This window comes from Dama dama, chromosome 12 (assembly GCF_033118175.1).
Source record: "Dama dama isolate Ldn47 chromosome 12, ASM3311817v1, whole genome shotgun sequence".
Taxonomy (NCBI): domain Eukaryota; kingdom Metazoa; phylum Chordata; class Mammalia; order Artiodactyla; family Cervidae; genus Dama; species Dama dama.
In genome coordinates, this window is record NC_083692.1 from 38,066,866 (window position 1) to 38,082,451 (window position 15,586).

At 43.6% G+C, this 15,586-nt stretch overlaps 1 protein-coding gene across 2 annotated transcripts in view; it reads left to right on the forward strand.

Moving 5' to 3' along the window:
• The first annotated feature begins 88 nt into the window (after positions 1–88).
• Positions 89–15,586, forward strand: part of SQOR (sulfide quinone oxidoreductase) — a 52,812-nt gene continuing 37,314 nt past the window's right edge. The window contains exon 1 of one of the 2 annotated variants that reach the window (XM_061157066.1): positions 89–227. The gene's annotated coding sequence lies outside the window, so the exon portion shown is untranslated. Of the gene's footprint in view, positions 228–8,426; positions 8,446–15,586 lie in introns of those variants that run through there. The other variant, XM_061157067.1, reaches the window with a different exon arrangement.

Here is a 15,586-nt window from a genome sequence, read left to right on the forward strand (position 1 = left end):
TGGAAGCCCGGGTGTAGCCTGCACTTGGCCTTGGCTCCCCAGGCTGTGGCGCCGGGCGGGGCAGCGGCGGGACCTTTCCGGAACTTTCGTCGGGGGGAGGCTCGCTCTCCCCGCCTCCAGCCTCCGCCCGGGGGCCGGACGGGCCCCAGCAGAGGCCGCGAGCCCTCGCTGGGAGCGGCAGCTTTTGCTGCGCCAACGCTGTGGCCGGAGGCTCCGCGCACCTCTGGGTAAGAGGCATCCCGCGGCCGATATCAGGCACTTGGCCAGGGAAAAGGGACCCGGCGGGGGGAGAGGTCACCCCTAAGGCCGATGGTTAACCCAGCTCTGCCCCGCATCTGGGACAGCGCGGCCCCTGTGCATCGCGTTCCATCCGCTTCACACTTTTCTTCTCTACGGCGGCATCCACAGCTCTTGCAGCCCCTGCAGGAACCCGGGTCTTGCGAAGCCCTGGGGTCGTGGAGCTGCTGCCCTGCGAGGGGAGGTTAAAAACCAGTGTATCCGTGGTCTTGTGTATGGGAATTTCTTGGTGCCCTGGTGTGTAGGAATTTTTGGCATCTTCCACTTGTTGACTGTGTAACCCCAGCGTGGTCCCAGCGCCCAAAGGGTTCTCAGCCCCCGGGGGTAGGAGGTGACGTCTGCTGGTCTGCCCACAGTGGGGCGCGTTTATCCACACAGCCTGTGGGACGGAGGGGAGGGGGCTCAAGAAGTATCCTTCAGCTATGGCCGGAACCAACCTTGGAGAGCATTTAGGGCCCGTGCTAAACAGCAACTGGTGGAAAGGGTCCTCTGGTGAAATTGGGGTGCTTTCCTTTCTCTTCGTTTCTCTCGTTTAAAAATAAAAATCCCAACCTAACCTCTTACTCAGAGACACAGGGAGCAGAGCTCTGGATTTGCCTGGGCTGCCCATTGCTGTGGTGTAGGGTTCTGACCCATTTTTGTGCCATATACCAGTTTGGCAGTTTTGGGGAGACTAAGCACTACTTTTAGGTTCAGTGCTTTTGAAGGTGTAAAATAAAAGGCAGAGTGTTTTAAAGGAATCCTATTCCAAATCACTTGTCCAAATATTAAGAGAATTGATGATGTAGTAGTATATATGCCTTTTAAAAATAATGTGTTAAGTGACATCATCTAGCAGGATCTAATAGCTATCATAATTTTGAGATAGTAATGAACATAAATAATATTTCCAGATTTGGGTAATGCCTGTAATATAAGAAAATATCTGTGATTTCTATTGGTGATAAAGTCATAGGTACTGCTTGTATCTGCTGGGGTTTGTTGCCTGAGATGAATGAAGTGTTTGTTACTCAGCTGTGTTAGACTCTTTGCGACCCCATGGACTGTAGCCTGCCAGGCTCCTCTATCCATGGGATTCTCCAGGCAAGAATGATGGAGTAGGTAGCTATTCCCACCCAGGGATCGAACCCGGGTCTCCTGCATTGCAGGTAGATTCTTTACCATCTGAGCCACTATATAAAATTGAAGGAAGTGCTAAATTTCAGTTAGTAATGAGTGAAAATAAAGATATAAATGTTTATTTTCTACCCAAGTTCCTGGTTAAGTGGAAGGTACTGCCCAGGAAGTCAGGTCACATGACTTCTGATCTTGATGCTTCCACTGACCAGCAGCATGAGCTTGTCTTTGGGACTTCTTTTCACTTTGACTTCTTCATTGTACCGTGGAGACAATCATACTTACCCCTGGGTTTAAGGTGTCCAGTCTATACCTGGCACAAAGGAGTGAAATAAGTACTGTTTATTAGAACTTGTGGCCCTCTCTGGACCCCAAGCCATTGCCATTATGTCCCCAGTCCTGGTACATAGAATGTGGTGGTGGTTCAGTCGCTGAGTCGAGTCCAGCTCTTGCCATCCTGTGGACTGTAGCCCTCCGTGCTCTTCTGTCCATGGGATCTCCCAGGCAAGATTACTGGGGTGGGTAGCCATTTCCTTCTCCAGAAATTAGTCAATAAATATTTTTTTGAATGAATAAGTACATTGGAAATTATTGCTTGTAACTACAACTAAAAAACTCAGAATTTATCCAGGGGACAGCTGGTGGTTTGTGAAATGACTCTGCTTAAAATAATTTGGGTTTCTTTTTCCTAGTGGCTGAACACATCTGGAGCTGGAATGCTTGAAATGTCAGCCAGGGCCCTTGGGTCTATGTGTGTGGGTCTTTGTGACTAGTGTTCTGCCAGAGAAAATGAAATTTCGTGTTGATAGGAAACTAGAACTCCTTTGCAGGACAGTTTCTCCTCCATTTTACCCGTGTCTAGGCTCGTTAATTTGATGTGATGTAACACAGGAAGTTGTCTTATAGGGAGTGGAGACTGATCCATGATGAGGCATTTTTGGGCCCAGTGGCACATTTCTCTTTCCTCTTTTCTTTTCACCTTCCCCTGCCCCATTGCACATTACCCTTGAAGATTTGGTAAATAGGAGCAGTAGATGGAAGTTGCTACAGGCTGGCCAGATTAGATCTAAAGCCAGCTAGCTGCTTCTTAATGCCCAGCCTTAAAAGTCTATGTAATCCAATAAATGTGGATGTTAATAGGAAGAAGAAAGTCAGACTCAGCCAGTGACCCCTGTGATTTACTTTGTAAAATTGCTAAGTTTGGGTGGAAAGATGGGGAGAGAACTTTGTAAAGAACAGTAAATTTAGAGCACACTGGGGCTCTCTATGGCCGCAGCTTTGGAAGGGGCAAATACTGGTATTACAGACTGAATTGCATCCCCTCAAAAATTCGTATGTCAAAATCCTAATCCCCATATCTTAGAATCTGACTGTTTAGAGAGAGGGCCTTTATAAAGGGAATTAAAGTTAAATGAGATCATAAGGGTAGGACCCTAATCCATTATGACTAGTGTCTTTATAAAAAAAGGAAAAGATACCAGGGTGCAAGTAGAGACAAGACCACAGGAGGACGTAAAGAGGCCCAGGTCTAGGAGAGAGGCCTCAGGAGAAACTATACATGCTGACACCTCGATTTTGGACTTCCAGCCTCTAGAATAGTGAGAAATAAATCTCTGCTGTTTGAGCAGTCCAGTTTGTGGTATCTTGTTATGAAATCCTGAGCAGAATACTATACAGGCTGAGGAATGATAGATGGAATGTGAGCTCTTCATTCTCTTTCTTCCTTTGTTACACTGACCTTCAAGGCTGTGTGTTCCAAATGATGCTGCTAAAAGATGGAGGAGGAAGGCTCAACCTAAATAAGTTTTTTTTTTTTTTGCAGAGCCACTGACATTTCTGGTTCAATTTTTGCTGTAGGGTAGCCTTATGTTAATGAGGCAGACTAATTAAATCTGGACTTTGCCCTTTGAAAACAAAAGCTTAAGCATCTGACCCTTTGGTTCTGCACATCCATGGGATGAACCCTCCATGCCACATGTCTGGTTGCCTGAGTGGGGTTGACTCCCAGGGTAACTAGGAATATCAAAGTGAAAAGAGTTGGTTAATATAGCAATATTATACTGCTGTCATTACATAGGGCCTCAAGGGCCCCTGATCTTGAACTTCCAGCCTCCAGAACTGTTAGAACATAAATTTCTGTCGTTTAGCCTGGTTTTTTTTTTTTTCCCTTGTTTCGTTTTGTTTTTAAGCGCAGCCTAGCAAGTAAATGGCAACCCACTCCAGTATTCTTGCCTGGAGAATCCCAGGGACAGGGGAGCCTGGTGGACTGTCATCTATGGGGTCTCACAGGGTCGGACACTGAAGCGACTTAGCAGCAGTAGCAGCAAGTAAATAGATCTGGGCACTCTATTCTAAGTCGTGATCCCAGCAGGTCCTTCACTTTCTCTTAGGACCCCTCTCCCTTACCTACCTAAGAGAATCTCATATGCTCTTTCTAGAGATACTCTGTATTGTCCCTTGGATCTTGTCTGAGGTTGTTAAGGCCTTCATCCCCTTTATGATTCTGACAGTTAGGAAAAAACAGAACTTGACATCTTAAGCAAATGACCAGCCTAGCTGCTGAGCCATGTACAGAGCAGATGCTTTATAATTGCATGGTGGGTGATGGGTTGATGGTGCTGGTAGTGATTCTTAAGGACCAAGGGGTAATTCCTTTCTAATCATAATGATTTTCCAAGTTTTGACCCTAGCTTGGTCCTCAGGGAGCTTTCATTCCATGCAGCAGCTCTGGCCCTATCTACAGTGATAGAGAGGAGATACCTCTGTCTTTATCCTGGGACCAGTCTCTGACTTCTGGGGCCAATGGTGATTTCACCCTACATGCTTTCTTTTTTCTTTGGCAGTTTGCTTAAGGCAGCCCATGATGTCTTTGTAGGAAAATAATGGGTTTTAATAATCACCTTGCTTCCAGTACAGAATGTGAGAGCATCCCAAGGAGGTTCTGGGTTTAGTAGATGTGGTTTTGTGTTTCTGTGAGCCTGTGAATTGTGCCCGAGGTGGGGGACTAGATATTCTATTTTCTGGCCAACTGGGTTTGCACAGTAATCATGAGTCTTTCAAGGTCTAGGTAGTCAAATCTAAGCTTGTTTTGAGTCACAGAGAAGGAGGGGCCTTTAAAGTCAGCTGGACGAAGTGACTTATTTTACACTTCTGGAAATGGACTCAAAGTGGTTGTGACTTGCCCATGGCTCCACAATGTCTGTTTTCTTACTTATAAAACAGGGATAATAATACCAACCTCTCAGGTTGTTGTGAGAAATTATGTGAAGAACATAGCCTGTGCTGTCACATAGAAAACCCTCAGTGATTTTTTTTTTTTCTGGTGTTTTTCTTGTATCTGGGATAGTGCACAGCGGCTCCCAGTGGATCATGGTCAGACTTGGGGGAACAGAAAGGGAGATATGATTTCCATTCTGATTATGTTCAAGGCCTGGTTACAAACCCTTGTCATTCTTTGCTGCAATAACTCAGAGCCCAATCAATTTAAAGAGCTGATAGAACAAGTATTCCCATTTGAGTATCTGCTTGTGAACCTGTTTCCCTTTCCCCCTCATTTAGAGGATCACAATGTTTAGAGAAGGATGGGACCTTTGAACCTATGCAATTCAATCCTTTATTCCATTGTTGAAGAAAACATGACTCAGAATAGTTAAGGACGAGCCCTGCCTGGCACTACCTGGAATATGGATTTGGGTCTCTGACTGCTGACATATCCTCATACGAGGCTTATGCATTAACGGGGAACTGTGCCGTTTGTCTAGATGTGGGAAAGACATGAGCTTTAGGAACCTGGCACACCCGTTACCTGGTACCCCCTCATTCTGTCCTAACCATTAAAGGATTGAATTTGGCATCTCTTCAATCACATTCAAAGAACACTTGTATAACATAATTAAAGAGTCTCTTCTCATTGTGTTAAGACCTCACATGCTGGATTCCAGGCAACAATGTGCCTGACAAATTAGCCAGTCCCTGTTTATAATGAAACTCCATTCCTCAGAGTCTTCTTGTATGTGAAACTCTGAGTGGGAATCACAGCGCTCCTGAGACTGATGCGTACTTTTATTGTGATCATTGAGTGGGTTCAGGAGACCAAGGCAAAGCTGGGTCCTTTCTGTGTGACTGGAAGCAAATTAATTCTATGTTAGGCTCCCCCTCCCCTGTGTGCCTTGTTCTACAGCCTCAGGATGGATATGCACAGGCTTATGCAAATGTTGAAACCTTCAGTATACTTACTTGACTGAAGGCCAACTGTGAATGGTGGGGTAAAAGGGGAGCTAAATTGTGATGCTTTATGCACTAGAACGTGAGCGGTCGAGCTCCCATTGGCTAAAGCAAGCAAGGAAACAAGGCACTTCCCCCCATATAATTCAGTCAAAACCTGAAATTTTTCAGTTGCAATAATCCAATTGACTGACATTTTCCCCTTTCCTGGAGCTGTAATGTGAGCTAGTTTCCCTTCCATGAACAGAGTTTCTGTTTTCTGCTTAGTTAATGTATGGTTTGGTGAAATCATCAGTCCTTCCCTATTATGAGGCTTTCTGACTCTGAAATGTATATAGGCTAGGAAAACTTGTCGGAAATTTCTCAGCAGCAAAGGGAGCCAGTGTTTCATTGCTGCATCCTCATTAGTAACACTTAATCAGCAATTCTTTAAAGAAAATTCCTACAGTTTCCTCCCAAAGAGTTAGGGAACTAAAGAACCCCAATGTGACTCTAAGCCCTGAATCATCAAGGAGCTGTGTGGAATTGTTTCCTGGATCTATTTGCTCCTGGTCCACTCCTAGAGCACTAGTCTCACAGCTTAATGTTTAAACAAACATTTGGCATTGCAACAGCTCTAGAGGTAGAGTTCTGACATGGCCCTGCAGGCCTAAATGAAGGTTGCTCCATTTTCTTTATTTGTTAACAAAACAGTAATCCAGTTCCTGAATACACAGGCGAGGCCATTACTCAAGGGGAGGTGAGCCAAGAGGAAGGTTGCTGCCTGTGTAATCCCTCGGTGGGCTCCACTCCTTTGGTTCTCAGGGTTCCCAGAGGGTGTGGTTTCCTTCTCTCCCCTGGTGCTTTGGACCTTTGCTGCGCTTTGAGTAATCCAACCCCGTGACTTATACCCTCTCTTCCATATAGCCACCCAGAGCAAGGTCCCATTTCACATCCTTCCTTCTTTATCCCCTGTGGCTAATTTGTCACAAAAATTGCTTCAACATCAGTTTTGCATTCACACCTTCATCTCTGTTCTCATGTCTATTCCAAACCCTTGCTGGTTCCTAAATTTCTGAATCAGCCACTGAATGACCTTGACATCCCTGGTCTTCTTCCTCATCCCGGGCTCCTCAGTGCTTAGCACAGTGCCTGGCACATAGTAAACACTCAAAAATGCTGAATTCAACTGAATTGCTCTAAGTCATCCTCTCAACTCCCCCACGGGGGTCTTCTTCAGTTTCCTTAAGAGCTTCCAAGGGCTGTCATTGCCTGTAGCAGGGACCACAGCTCACACGCAGCCAGGGCTGAGCGGTAACAAATACGAATCTTGGCTCTGTGGGGCTGGGTGAGCTTTAACTTCGTCCAGGATGTAGACGGGCAGTTCCAGCCGAGAGCTAGCAGGGGAGAATGTGAGCTTAGGGTTGTCAGAGAGGCCAACGACCTGGAATTTTGAAGGTGTGTGTGCGCTCCCTTCAGTCCCGTCTGACTCTTTGCAGCCCCATGGACTGTAGCCCACCAGGCTCCTCTGTCCATGGGATTCTCCAGGCAGGAATACTGGAGTGGGTTGCCATGCCCTCTTCCAGGGGATCTTCCCAACACAGGGACTGAACCTGTGTCTTTTATGTCTCCTGCATTGGCAGGTGGGTTCTTTACCAGTAGCGCCACCTGACATATTCAAAATTTTTAATGTTGGTACTAATTCAGAATTTAGGCAGAATTTGTGAGTCAAACACAGCTCTGGTCTGCACTGGGCCTGCAAGTTGCTTCTTTGTGACCCTTAGATTAGATGACTATTGTCTAGGATTAAGCTTCCAACCCCAAGCTTTACTTACGTATGCCCACCCAGTCTTCTTTCTCCCTCTTCCCAGTGGACTCTGGCTTAGACTCCCTTCCTCCTTGCCCACAGTTGTGCCATGCTCATTCTAGGTGATTCTGTTTCCTAAATCTCTTAACTGTCGCAGACTAGCCCAGACAGGCCCTTGCCTAGACTTCCCTGTTTCTGCCCATACAATTCCTGTCTCTTCAGCTGCCTAGATGTCAACTTTGGCTTTTGTTTTGTTTTGTTCTCCTGCAGGGGCCCTTCCTACCTCTCATTCAATCATTCTCTTTCCCTTTTCTCTGTCTTATCTAAATTTTTATTTGTATTTCTAATGCTAACACTGGATTAGGCCCTTATCATTACACCTGGACCTCTGCACTAGTCTCCTGATTTCCAGAACTGGTTTTCCCTCTCCTTCGATTTAATTTCTCCCTGACACTAGATTCATTTTCTCAAAGCTGCCTCCTCTGTTCTATCACTTCTTAAACCTTTTTTTGTTTTTCAGTATAAAGCCTCAATTCCCTAGCATGGCCCTTTATAATTGGACTGTGATATTTCTTTATTATCTACTCCTCTCAATGTCAGTCAATTCTGGTTGGCCTTCCCAGCTTATTAGTCACGGTCTTGGGAAACACTTGGCATGCTCAAGGCTGTTAAGAGGGTTTAATGAAACAACTGTTTACAAAGGCCTGGGCAGGGTTAGAGGGAACCAGCAAGGGTAGTGAAGCAAAAGTATTTGATTCGGGGCCTGAAGAAGCAAGCAGAGGGGGTGATTACTGGCACCTTGAGAAAAAGCTGTAGCTGAGGAGAGGGCCACCCCACAAGAGCCAAGGCCTTTGGCTGGAGGAATCCAGTTTTGCTGAGCCAAAGCTTGGTTGGGAGGGGTCCGGACAACAAATATCCTAATTTCATTCTTTTCCCATCCTCTAATCTTCTGGTGCCTCCCATTGGCTGAATCCAACTGGAAGCTCGAGGACCAGGGAGGCCAACTGATGCCCATCTCACAGGTCAGCTCTCAGGGCTTGGAGAGAGCAGAGAAGGCTGGGGGGAGGCCTGGAGGGTGGTAGCCCACTCTTTTACTTACTTATGCTGTTCCATCCCCTTGATGTACCCTTGCATAGCATCTCCACTTGTCCAAATACTGCCAGTCTTTTATCTCTTGCTCAGATCATGTCTGTCTCACCAAACTTTCATTGGTTGTTTCTTCTCTCCTCAAAACACCAGGGGTGTTTAGCTCCTACTGATTACATTGCATTTTGATCCTTCAAGTTAAGTCTAAGAACTGGGATATAAACCCAGAGTTTTGGAAGCCAACCCCAACTTCCCTCTCCACCCCCATCCGGAGATGATGTAGGTGGTGAAAAATACAGGTGCCTCATTTTTTGGCAGCTATTCTTGAGTAGGTGGTTAGAGAGTGCTACACTCTTGGTAGGGTACAGAGGTTTTCTGCCTGCTGCCCTCAACTGTCTGAACCCAAGGGATGACAAGAACTCAGATACTCCGTAAGTGTTGTGAAGATAGATGGGACCAGAGTCTTGAACCATTGAACCAGAGTCTCAAACCATCAGGCAATTTCAGACTCTCTGGGAAAACAGATGCGTCAAAATGCCAACAAATAAATGATGACCACAAGAAAGTTCTAAGAAGAGCAGGATAGGTACTACAGTTTGTAGACCAGCCTGGCTGGAGGCACTACAGAAGCTGGGACTTGGGCTGGACTTTGGGCCATGGCTAAGATGAAGAAACGGCAGGAGGGAGCATTTCAGGAAGGTGTTATAGTGGAGGGTGAGGGACTAATATGTTCTCCATTCCACTAGAATGCAAGCTCTGTCAGTACAAGGACTGGTGTGACATGTTCACTGTTCTATTCCCAGCATCCAGTACAGCTTCTGTCATAATGAGGGATAAGATCTCAGTCACTGCCTTAGGCCTCTTGGGCCCCTATAACAAATATAGTAGCCCCCTCTTATTGGTGGGGGAATATGTCCCAAGACCCCTTCAGTGAATGCCTGAAAGCATGCACATTCCCGAACCCTGTATATACTGTTTTTCCCTCTACCTACACATCTGTGAAAATGTTTAACTTATAAATTAGGTACCATAAGAGATTAACAATAAGAATAAACTAGAACAATTAGAACAGTGTAGTATAATGAAAGTTATGTGAATATCATCTCTCAAAATATCTTATTTATGAATTTAATATGAATTTAATTTTCCATCCCAGCTAAGCACGTATCACTCTGGGGTTGTAACTTTTACAGTCTGAGGTGCGACAGCAAACTAGCATGAATTTCTTTTTCTTCTTCACAGTCTCATGATAGGTTTGTTCTTACCATACCACTTACCAATCTCAGCATAAGGTGTTTTTTTTTCCTTTATTGAAAACTTTCACCTTCTAATTTAAAGGAAGTACTTTACAGCTTTTTTTTGGCCTTATTCAAATTGTCAGAATCATTACTCTTGTGTTTTGGGACCTTTATTAAGTAGAAGAAGGGTAACTTGAACACAAGCACTGCAATACAGTTGATCTGATAGCTGAGGTGGCCACTAGGTGACTGACTGGCGGAAAAAGCTGGACGAAGGGCTGTCATGTCCCAGGTGGGATGCAGCAGGATGGTGTGAAATTTCATCACTCAGAGTAGCATGCAGGTTAGACTTTGTGAATTGTTTATTTCTAAAATGTTCCATTTAATATTTGTGGACTACCATTCACTGTAGATAACTGAAACCATGGAAAGCAAAACTGTGAATAAGGGGAATGTGGTACCACAGACATATGCTGCTGTTTAGTTGCTAAGTCATCTCTGACTCTTTTGTGACCCCATGGGCTGTAGCTTGCCAGGTTCCTCTGTCCATGGGATTTCCCAGGCAAGAATACTGGAGTGGGCTGCCATTTCCTTCTCCAGGGCATCTTTCAGACCCAGGGATCAAACCGGTGTCTCCTGCATTGGCAGGTGGATTCTACCATTGAGCCACCTAGGAAGCCTCTACCAAAGACTAGCTGGCTTATATACAACAGAAATTTATTTCTTGTAGTTCTAGAGCCAAGTCCAAGATCAAGTTACTGGCATGATTGGGTCAGGGCCGATGTCGTTTCTTTGTGTCCTCACATAGTAAAAGGGGTGAGGAATCTTTCTGGACCCTCTTTTATAAAGGCACTAATACTATTCATGAGGGCTCCACCCTCAGGACCTAATCAACCCCAGAGGCCCCACCTCCTGATTAACACCATAACCTTTGGGAGTTAACATTTCAACATCTGGACTTTTTTTGGGACACAAATGTTCGGGCCATAGAGTGAATTAACAGATGGCTGGATTTATTTACTACCTTTACATGTCAGATGTATACATGATGAATGAAAGCAGAACTTCATTCAGAAAAACTGTATTGGGTGTGGAGGAAAACATAAACACTTTCAAGCTAGAAAAAAAAAAAAAAGATGTGCACACATCTCATTACCTTTAATTTTCCAATATTTAAATTCGACTTTCTAACATTAAAAAAACAAAACTTTCCCCTGAAATTTGGCTCACCTTGTTCTTGGCCTGCATTATCAGCAGCTGGCAAGCTCTGCTGTTCTTGCGTTAGCATCTAAAGCTACTAGGCTGGGAATGGGACCAGGGCGGATAGGGAAATTGCTATGTGTCAGCACAGGTCCTTCTGTGTAGTAAGTATGTAACGCATACTTGTGGAAACACTCTTAGCTATAGCAGAATTGTGATGATGCAAATTTCATGTGACTCTTTCTTTTCATAAAGATATACTTGCACATTTAGTGTTGCTAAATGTAATTTAATCTGAATACCTTTTGTGTAGGAGACAAATCTGTAAATAAAAATATAGCTTAGACAATGTTTTTTGAGCACTTCTGATTGATGACACTTCCCTTTTTATCAAGGTTAAATGGGTAAAAAAGACGTGAGAACTTTCCTTGGTGGGGAAGATATCTTGTTTCGATACCGCAGGTGAAAGAGTGTGACAAAAGAAAGGAAGGCCCCATGCTGTAATCTTCAGGAGTAATTATTGCATTAAAAAATCATACCATAACTGTGTTATTTAATTGTAAAATTTGGCCCACTCATTCACATAATTATAGCATTCAACAGTAATACATAATTAAATTGCTTTTTAAATGCCACCTGACAGTTGAGCAGATTTGCAAGGAAGAGCAGAGCAAAATTTGCTAAACATGTAAAATCTTTCATCTGACTGAATAGTAGTGAATGCATTTTGGTGTAAGTATATTAAAATGTACCTGAGATTTGTTTTCAAACAGGCATGGTGAGACCAGCCCATCAGGAGATGACTGCCATGAAAGATGAAGCTTTGACTCCCAGTTCCCTAGGAACAGGAGGCCTGCTCCACCACGTTGGGTCACATGGGGAAGCCCCCAGATTGGTCAGGAGGCAGGCAAATTAAGGGGAAAGCATGGACAAAACCTGGGTTTCCCTGGTGGCTCAGATGGTAAAGAATCAAGACCTGAGTTTGATCCCTGGGTTGGGAAGATCCCCTGCAGATGGGAATGGCTACCCACTCCAGTGTTCCTACCTGGAGAATCCCATGGACAGAGGAGCCTGGCGGGCTATGGTCTATGGGGTTGCAAAGACTTGGCCATGACTGAGTGACTAACACTTTCACTTTTCATGGGCAAAACCTATGGTCTGATTTTCATGAGGCAGGGGGAGCAGACTGACCAGGTTTGGTGCTGGCTAATTTGAATAATTTTAGTGGACTCTGGACTGTAGGGGCTGCCCTTGTTGTCTTGATGTCTGGCCCGGGGATGATTAGGGGTGAGGAATATTGCCTTCTGGAATGTAAAAGCCAGACAGAGGAAGTGGTTCAAGTTTGGGCTCTGGTTTGGCTGGTATAATTACCAAAGGTGTGCTTCCAGGCTGAGGTGTTTACATTTTTAGAAGTTGGCTAGTCCTAGAAACAATGTTTCTTTAGGACTAACAAAACCCCCAGATGTCAAACAATCATAAAATACAGAAATTAAAAATGTGACTAATACAGTAGGATTCAGAATATCTCCAGGAAGGTTTCGGGAAGTGTCTTATCCAGTGCCACTGATAAATGCTGCAGATATGCCTACAGACTTGACTTGCATGTGCTTCAGATTGAGATGTGATCACATTAAGGAACCATAGCATTTTGAGGGGCAGTGTGTGTCACTTTCATGGCAATCCAGTCATGGCGACAATTTCTCTTTGATAGTTTAAGTCAGAGGGTGTGATGGCTACTGTTATGTATCAACTTGACTGGGCCATAGAGTGCCCAGACATTTGGTTAAACATTATTCTGGGTGTGTCTATGAGAGTGTTTCTGGAGGAATCAGTAGACAGTGTAAAGAAGGTTGCCCTCCCCACTGTGGGTGGTGTCATACAATTAGCTGAAGGTCTGAATAGAACAAAAATGCTGACATTCCCACGAGTAACAGAGATCTCAGAAGAATCCTGAATCGCCAAGGATCCAGACATTTATTGTGACTTATTTTCTCATTCAATATTATCTAATTTTGTATCTATAAGTTTGGTCCCCAAGTTGTATAGGCTTCCCTGCCCATAAAACTTGGATCTGCCTATGAGGCTGCCCTTCTGGGGCATGGCATGTGAGGGCCCAGCAAAGAGGTCATCCTGAGATCTAGAGCTGGAGAAGGTCCAGACTGGGAGCTTACCACCTCTGAATTGCTGGCTCCTTCTAATGCCTGCATTGCTGCTCCTAAGGGCATTCAGGAAAAATTGCTTTTCACAGAAAGAACTCATTGTGGCTCTGGTCTCGCTGCAGATTCAAGCAGCCTTTGGGAGATCACTTTGGGTCTCTGAGCCTCAGTTTTCCTATTTGTAAAGTGCTATCAATACCTCCAGTGTAGGCTCAGGTATGGGCTTTGTGAATTGTAAAGTTCTAGGCACATGGGAGGGAAGTATGATTATAATTGTGTTGCTACTTGTATTTCTATCATCTTGCTATTACTTGACATATGCATAGCCGTAGCATTTCAGTGACTAAAGAGCAAAGCTAATGTCCATCCTGGCACACTGTTTTTTGCTGTTTCATTCATTCTAATTTTTTTTTTTTTATTGTGGAAACTTTCCAGAATATACCAAAAAAATCACAGATTGCCACAAGGAATGCCCATATAAATCCATAAATTGGCTTCAGATTATTATCAACTCTGAAATAATGCCATTTGTAGCAACATGGATGGACCTAGAGATTATTATACTAAGTGAAGTAAGTCAGACAGAGACAAATATCATATGATATCACTTATATGTAGAATCTGAAAAAATGGTACAAATGAATTTATTTAAAAAACAGAAATAGACTCACATAGAAAACAAACTTATGGTTACCAAAGGGGAAAGGAGGGGCAGGGATAAATTTGGAATTTGGGATTAACAGATACAGATCCACATAAAATAGATAAACAGCAAGGACCTACTACTGTATAGCACAGGGAACTATATTCAATATCTTATAATAACCTATAATGGAAAATAATCTAAAAAAGTATGTATACATACATACACACATACATATATATCTGATTCACTTTACTATATACTTGAAATGTAAATCAATTATACTTCAATAAAAAGTTAAAATTTAAAAAGTATTATCAACTCATGGCCAATCTTGTGTCATCTACACTCCTACCTACTTGTCACTTGTAATATTGTCAAGCAAATCCAAATGATTTCAACTGTAAGAATATCAGTATGTGTTTTTAAATTTTAAGAGCCCTTAAAATTATATTAATATCAATACTATTATTCTACCTGGCTCATTCCCCCCAAAACTTAAATTTTTTCTTCCAATTTGCTTAGTAAGCTAAAATTTAATATCATATTTTCCCTCCCATCTCACTCCATGGGGCATAATCTATGTTATATCTGAATGTAAATAAAATTCAGCTGGGAGGCATTTTCCTTGAGTTATCTCTTAAGTCTAATGCTGTGAGACTCCTTAACCGAGGAGTCAGTTTGAATTAAACTCTCCTCTTCAATTAGTGATGTGACCTTAAGCAGGTACTCCACTTTACACTAAACTTCAATTTTCTTGTCTGTAAAATGGGGATACTAACACACTCTTTACAAAGTTATTGTAAGGAGTCTGTTTCTGAGATAGCGTAAGTACAACTAAAACACTCAGTAACTGTTAGCTGTTCCTGTTATGACAGTCTCTCCCTGCTTTTTCTTATTGAATCCTGTCTTCTGGAAGTAATTTGGTGGAGAGAGATAAATAACTGATGATAGCCTTAGTTAAAAGGCCCAGACAGCCCAAGGGGGAGGAGCTAATGAAGGAGGAGGAACCTTCTAGGCATTTTGCCACCTGCGCACTAGGTGTAAGCCCAACTCATGTTGTGTGTAGATGAAGTTCACTTGTGTCTCAGACACTGGGGCCCAAAGAGATCCAGAACTTCAGGACTTCACAGCTCTGTGTAAGCTTGATAGGGAAGCTGGAGGCCCAGAGGGCAGGTAGGAGAAACGGGGAAGGTGGCGAAAGCTGGAGGTTGCCTGTTTTCTGTTTTTCTCATTGGTTTTGAAAGTTTATATGAAGGTGATATGTTAAAAAGATGGCCTTGTGGTTATTGAAACCCAAAGCAAAGAGGGCCCAGCCTGGTGTGGGCTTGAGATAAAATAATAGTGACCCATACAAAGAACCCTCAGTTTCCTCAAGAGCAAAAATAACTGAAAGATTGACTGTAAGTCCTGTTGGCCTGATGGATCTTTCCTTAAGATGCTCTGAATAATCCTTGTTTAGAGGTCAGCTCTGTTTGAACTCAGTCAAGTGTCCTAGCTGACACCCAGTGAGTGGCATGTCACACGGCCCAGGATTAGGGAGCTCTCGACTCTGGCAATCTGTGTTGATTTTCCCAGAAGTGCTGGCTGTAGAAAGGTGTGGAATTCCAAAGATTTGTCTGGATCAGGACCCCAGATCAGCAGCCAGCAACGTAAGTAGGAGGTGCCTAGCAGGCCATCTTATCTTGCAGTTAGCAGGGGTTTTACTTCTTCAGTCAGACTACAGATATAGTAGAGCATTTATTTTGATTCTTTGAAGGAAGCACTTGATTGATTTAGGATTAATTGAGGAATTTTTATCTAACTTAAAAGTATGACATTATTTAATTAGAACATGTAT